Genomic DNA, 6,287 nt, shown 5'->3' on the forward strand with positions numbered 1-6,287 from the left:
AAACTGTGATACCCTACAGGCTAAAGGAGTTACGCTACATGAAATGATACTGTCAGTGATTTGTACTATTTGCTTAATCTGCTAACCATAATCAAATGAAGATGTTCAAAAGTTTAAGAACTGATTAATAATAACAGCAGCTCATCGTAATTAAACCAAATAACTTACAATACTTAGAAGCAAATCAGTGTCTTGTACAACCCCAGAGGACACACTGCATTAACATTTATCAGGATTTAACTACTGTCATTTCATCAAACAATGATTCAATCAATAAATGGGTTTACCTGTAACAAAAAATCAGTAAGAGTCAAACCTTCAACTAACATAAATCAGAGTTATTCCGTTCACGTAAGAGAAGTGAAACACACTAACAGCTGAGGGGTTCTGCCTTTGCATATTCATGCATGTAACTTCACAACCTTCTGGAAGGGAATCTGCAGTTTAAACTAAAAAACACAGAATCAGCAATGCTGCACCTTAATTGCTTATCCAGACACTCAGGCCAGAGACAATAAATTCTGGACACTGCTTTAGCTGCTTGTCTAGCTTCTACCAAAGACAGTCTGCATGCCAGCAGAATGGGTGGTATGCTTACACCAGAAACTTCATTGTGGAGTCATGTAGCATAACGCTCCTTTACACATGTAAAGACAGCTCACTTTAGGGTGATAATCCTAATACTCCCCACCTTCAAACCCTTACAAACATTCTTCTAGAAATCCTTATTCCTTCTCTGTAGGTATTATGGGTTTTCATAAAGGAACTTCTCAACGACTCTAACTTACAGTCTACCCTCTCACAAAAAACTAAAATCAGCACCAAGAAATGACTGGCTAACAGCTGAGGGTTGAAGATACTACAAACAGTCAAAAGGCATCATCACAAGTCAGAGTTCACACAAGTTAGGCTAAGCTATGCTGCCAGACTTTTCAATGAACAGGCTACAGCATAGATATATGATCCTTTCTAAGGGTTTTGCTGCAGGAGGCAACAGACTTCAGGAGAAGAAGCCAGATAGCTGCAGCCAGAGGTTTAATTGCCTTTAATCACATAGCTACAGCCACAGCAGACAATGCCCAAGATCAAGTCCATGTTTGCTACCCACATAGATTCCACCACATGCTTTGGGCACAGAAAGATGACTCATGACAGCACTGATAGGTTACAGATTAAGTTTCCATACCATGACCTTTACTACAGGTATTAATCAGTTATTGAGCATCATCTTCACATTAGATTCTGGGGGAAAAAAAATAAAGTAAGCCATAATTACAAGTATGCAGAAGGAATTTGCCATATTACTGACAGGCTTTCTCTTTCCTTAAACAAGGAAAAAGAGTAGGAAAAAGGGGTAAGGTTGTTTTAAATACAAGTCACTTATGGTAAAATATCAGTAAAGATACAAAAGAGATATTGTTTCTGTGCCAACAAACATTGTTTACATTTTCCCTAAAGGTCCCAGCTCTAAATGATCCACCTTGGTGATCAAACCCTGCAGTGATACACAGTAGATATTCTCTACCAAGTGAAGACAAACAAAAATGTTTACACCTAAGTGATGACTTTTACATGTGTCAGAAACAAATAAAATAATTTTCAGTGCTAGTTGTCTTATTCTGCTATATTTGCAAACTACCAAAGTTGCGTTTGAGTAAGCCTTACTTGTTTTCCTTTTTCCGTATTTTAACTTGCAAGTAAGATGTAAGCTTTTCTCTGCTGCCATTTTCATGACAAGTGATCTTCATGTCATAACATTATGTTTACTACTCCACTAGAGGATCAAACAAATAAAAAAAATCAAACTGATAAAGTTCAAAAGAGGTGAAGGTACAGGAAACACTCTTTATACATAGAGAAATTCAATTGCAGCATAAACCACAAAAAATATAATAGGCATTTTAATGAGTAATTTACAAAAATGTTCTGTCATATGAAGAATGAAAAGTCTTCTGAAAAGGATTACTAGTTCACAGCAATATTACTAACCAGGACCATGAAACTGGAGGTAAAAATGAAGACATTTTTTAAAGTTGCTACAGTGCACATTCTGACCTTAACTTAGAAAGTCCAACAAAAATTTAGAAAATATATCTGCAGATATTCATTTCATATAGGCCTCTGTCAAAAACATACTTAATATAAGAATGCTAGCTGGAGCACTTTTTCTCTTCTTAATTCCCAAGCCTCAGGTGTTGGTGAAAGCATTTTTCAAACTTGACAAGAAACTCTCACAGACCACTTCAGAACTGAACAAAGGAAAAGATCTAAGGCTGCTTTGAACACACTCTTCTGGCACACGTTCTATGAAACACCACAGAAATACCAGTCTTAAAGGTGAGACACAACTCACGAGAGAAATACTGTATTTAATGAAGCTTTACCCTCACCTCTGTCAAGTCTACATATGATACACCTAACTTTAGAATTTATTTTTAAGTGCTTATTATCCACACAATCTTTTTGCTTTGTATTACTGATATATATGGCCATAAAAATCTGCCTCCAATCCCATCCTTCTAGTACACCACTTTCTCCTTAGCATAACAAAAGGACAAAAGAAACAAAGTCAAAGACAGTCACAAGGCAATTAGGTTCCCGAAGAGAAAGTGTGCCTTTATTTGCACAACAATACTAACTCACACAAGAAGAGAGTGCCCCACCCCGAACTTGTAACTGGTATACTACTGAAGCAATTAAATTCCTGTACAATGTTTATTGTCTGGGTCTTGTTACTTGTTACAAACCAAGTAACACTGAAGAAATCGAAACAAAAGAGAAAGAAAAAAAAAATCAAGCGGAACAGTGCCATGTCATAGATCCCATATAATTATTTTTTTTTACCAAAAAAAAAAAGGTAACTTAAGTAAATAAATAAATAGAATTTATAGCTTCAGTTCTTCAGTTTGTTATTTATTTACCTATCTAAAATATTAATCTAAAGACATCTTAAAAAGTACAGCGTTAATCTAAAGTTTGGGAAGTCTGAATATCAAACATAAGCAGCAGATACCAAGGAAAACCAGCTTCGGTGCCACCTATGCAGTCACGCTGACATTTAACCACTCCCTTTACTCGACCATAACGCACACTCGGGGGGGAGCCCCCCCACAGTTAACTGTAACTTCAGCTGGAGTTCAGAAGAACTGTAACTTTTCCAGCCGTTCGCAGATTGTTGCTCCTCCATCACAAACTTACAGGTGGGGGATGGACAAGACACAAAACTCCACGTCTCCCCGCACCACGGAGGTATCGCAGCGCCGTTGCGGGGTGGGGAGGGGAAGGCGCCCGGCCGGGCCGGCGGGGCAGGGGCGCAGGGCCAGCGGGGCAGGGGCGCAGGGCCGGCCGCGGGCCGCCCCCCGGCAGCACCCTGCCTCGGCAGCGCCGCGCACCCTTCCGGCCGGCCGGGCGGCGCGTAGGCCTCGGCGCCGCGCTGCCGGTCCCGCCGGGGCGGGCGCGCTCGGCCAGCTGGGCCCTCTTCTCTCCCCCGGCCTTTCGGGAAAGTTTTCGCCCCGGCCGACAGGCTCTAAGACGCCCCTGCCTGGAGAGCCAGCCCCGCTGTCCGTCTCCCCCCCCCGCCCCCGAAGCAATGGCTGCGCCGCTCCCGGCGGCGGGCCGCGCAGGGCCCCGTACCTCGACGGCGGCGGGGGGGAGCCTCGGCGGCGGCAGCCGGACGAGCAGCCGGGGCATGCCTCAGGGCTGGGCTGGGCCCGTCTCCCCGCCGCTCCTTCCCTCCGCCACCATGTCACGGCGACCAAACATGTCTGTGCGCCTGTGTGTGGCGGCGGTGACTTCCTGATCCGCCGCCGCCACTGCTCGCACAGGCAGAGCGAACGGGAAAGGCCGCCCCCCCCCCGCCGCCACCGGCGCTTGCCTCCCTCTCTACCGCGGAGGCCCAGGGAACGGGCTCCGCTGCTCTCCTGCCCCGCCCGGAGCTGGCTGCAGCACCGGCCCGCCGCCTGCCCCCGCCTCCGGCAGGGGAGAGAACTTTTCCAGGTGCTGACCACCGCCGCCCCCCTCTCCCGACGGGGCAGGCGAGCCGCGTCTACCTGAGCATCCGCGTGTGTATGCATCCTCGCTCCCGCCCACCCCAACAGAAAAAAAAAAAATCCGCGCACACCGGAAATAAAATGCTTTTTGCTTGGAAGGCGATTACAAAATTGCAAGCGCATGTTTTGTGCTACTCTGTTTCGACGCCTGCTGCAAGGCAGCGGGGGAGGCGGCGGGGGAAGACATGATTTCTGCAGGGAAAACGGGACGGGGGGACGACAATCTATTTTGGGAAGTAAATCGCGACACCTTTACAGCAGGAGTGACTGACTGCACAGTTGAAAACAGAGTCTGAATAGCAACAGGAGCCGCAGCCTGTCGGGCGAAGCCTCAGCCCCCACCTCCTCACCCCTCCCGGGTGTGTGTAGCGCTTGTGACAGGCAGGCAGGGAGATTATCCGGATCATGGCCTCCCCGGCTCTGCCGGGTAACGCTGCTACCCCCACAGGCAAAACCGCTCCCCCACGCACCATCTTTCTCCCTCCTCTTGTCTCCCCACTTCCCCTTCCTCGCCCCATTCTGCGCCAGCGCGCACCACGGCGGAGAAACGACCCCACCGCAACACGCTCTCCCGCCGCCGGACACCGTGAACTTCACCCCGCGACCCGCGGCAGCCGCCGACCGGCAGCCTGCCAGGCGGCCCACGCCAGCTGGGGCGGCGGGAGAGGCCGCCCCCGGCCCGCCGAGCTGCCCCGGCAGGGGTGCATGTAGGCTGTCGCTCCCCCGGATCCATTTCTCTGCCGGTCGCGTCACCCGCAGCCCGTGACACGACTGCTCGGCGGCACGGCCACGGGGTGCCACGGGCTGGTGGCTGCCGCCGCGCCGGCCCGCCGGCCGCGCCGCTGACGAACGGCCGCACAGCGCGGGCAGGGCTCCCCGCCGTCCCTCCCGCCGTTGCCGGTGACTCACAAGTCAGCCAGCAGCGACGCCTCGGGGGTTCTTTCCCTCCCACCCCGGAGATTTGCATCGTGATTATTCCAGAAATACCGGCTCAAAACTTTCTTCTCGCCACCCACTGGGGGATATAAATATTTGGGAGGGCCGGGCGCGTAGAAGGTGGGGAGAGGAAGCAGGTGGGACGACGGCGCCCGCGGCCGGCGGGGCCGTGCCTGGGGAAGGGGAGGTGGGCACGGTGCGTGTCGGCACGATCACCAACAATAAAGGACGGCGCAGGCACCGGCCGTGCCAGGGAGCGGGGCGGGGGGGGGCGGATCGAGCCGTAAGTTATATTTACCTTCCGCCCGGGAGGAGCGCCGTGCTGGATGTCGCTCCTCTTCCCCCTCGGTGAGTCACCCGAGTCCGGAACCGGAGCGAGGGACTAGATTATGAACATGACTTCATTGATGACAGCCATTCCCTCCTCTCCCTAAACTCCGGCCCCGCCTCCGGCCCCCTCCCACCGCCTCCCCTCAACGACGCCGCTGCTCAGGAAGCGGCATTCCCATTGGTCCGTTGGCGACGGAATGCCCGCCCCCCCACCCCCCCGTGCGGAAGGGGCGGCCCTATTGGCGCCGGCTAACTGTCGCTCAGCCGAGGGGCTGGGGAGGGCAGGAGGTGTGCGGGAGCGTGGTGTGAGTGTGCGAGCGGGCGCGTACGCCGCGGGCTCTGCCGTGCGCTCCCGCGCATCCTGGGCTGCCGGCCGGTGTTGCTTCGCGTCCCCCTCCCCAGCCCGCCTGCGCTGAGGAGGGAGGGGGACGGGGGCGCCCTCCGCGCGGCGGCGGCACTCACGGGAGTAGTTTGGGGAGAGGAGAAGAAGGTGTGGGGCAGGGAGGAGACAGTCGGGTGGGCGTTGGGGTCTCCTCTACCTGGCGGTTGGCGTGGAGGGGTGTGTGTGTGTGTGTGGTGTGTCGGTGTCTCTCAGCCTTGAAAAAAAAAAGGGGGGGGAGAGGGGGAGGCATGTACGGGCGTTGTCATTCATCCCGAAACTTGCACCCTCTGTTCCCGGTTTCCGATGGCGGAGGGTGCCGTCGTGGACGAGAGGAGGCTGCCGAGAACGTTCCAGCTGAAGCGGCCTGTCAGGCGGGCGCGGGCCTCGGAGGCCGGGCGGGGAGGCAGCGCCGGGGCTGGGGGCTGCTGCCCGCCGCGGGTCTGGGGGCGGCTCCCGGAGCGGTCGCAGATGCAGTAAGGCTGTGTGAAGAGCGGAGTTGGATCCCTTGCCTCTTAGGGACAGGAAGGGTAAATAGCGCAATTATGTTGGTTCTGTATCGCTTGCCTCTATCCTTTGAGCTTTTCCACAGT

The 6,287-nt window shown here is 52.6% G+C and overlaps 1 protein-coding gene across 5 annotated transcripts in view; it reads right to left on the minus strand.

Annotated features, from left to right (window-relative positions):
- SMARCA2 (SWI/SNF related, matrix associated, actin dependent regulator of chromatin, subfamily a, member 2) overlaps positions 1-5,424 on the minus strand; it is a 120,410-nt gene extending 114,986 nt beyond the window's left edge. For 2 of the 5 annotated variants that reach the window (XM_040579072.1, XM_040579068.1), the window contains exon 1: positions 5,284-5,424. The gene's annotated coding sequence lies outside the window, so the exon portion shown is untranslated. Of the gene's footprint in view, positions 1-1,665; positions 1,748-3,633; positions 3,750-4,958; positions 5,047-5,283 lie in introns of those variants that run through there. The other 3 variants (XM_040579070.1, XM_040579069.1, XM_040579071.1) reach the window with 3 other exon arrangements.
- Positions 5,425-6,287: the final 863 nt, after the last annotated feature.

Source organism: Falco naumanni, chromosome Z (genome assembly GCF_017639655.2).
Source record: "Falco naumanni isolate bFalNau1 chromosome Z, bFalNau1.pat, whole genome shotgun sequence".
NCBI classification, from domain to species: domain Eukaryota; kingdom Metazoa; phylum Chordata; class Aves; order Falconiformes; family Falconidae; genus Falco; species Falco naumanni.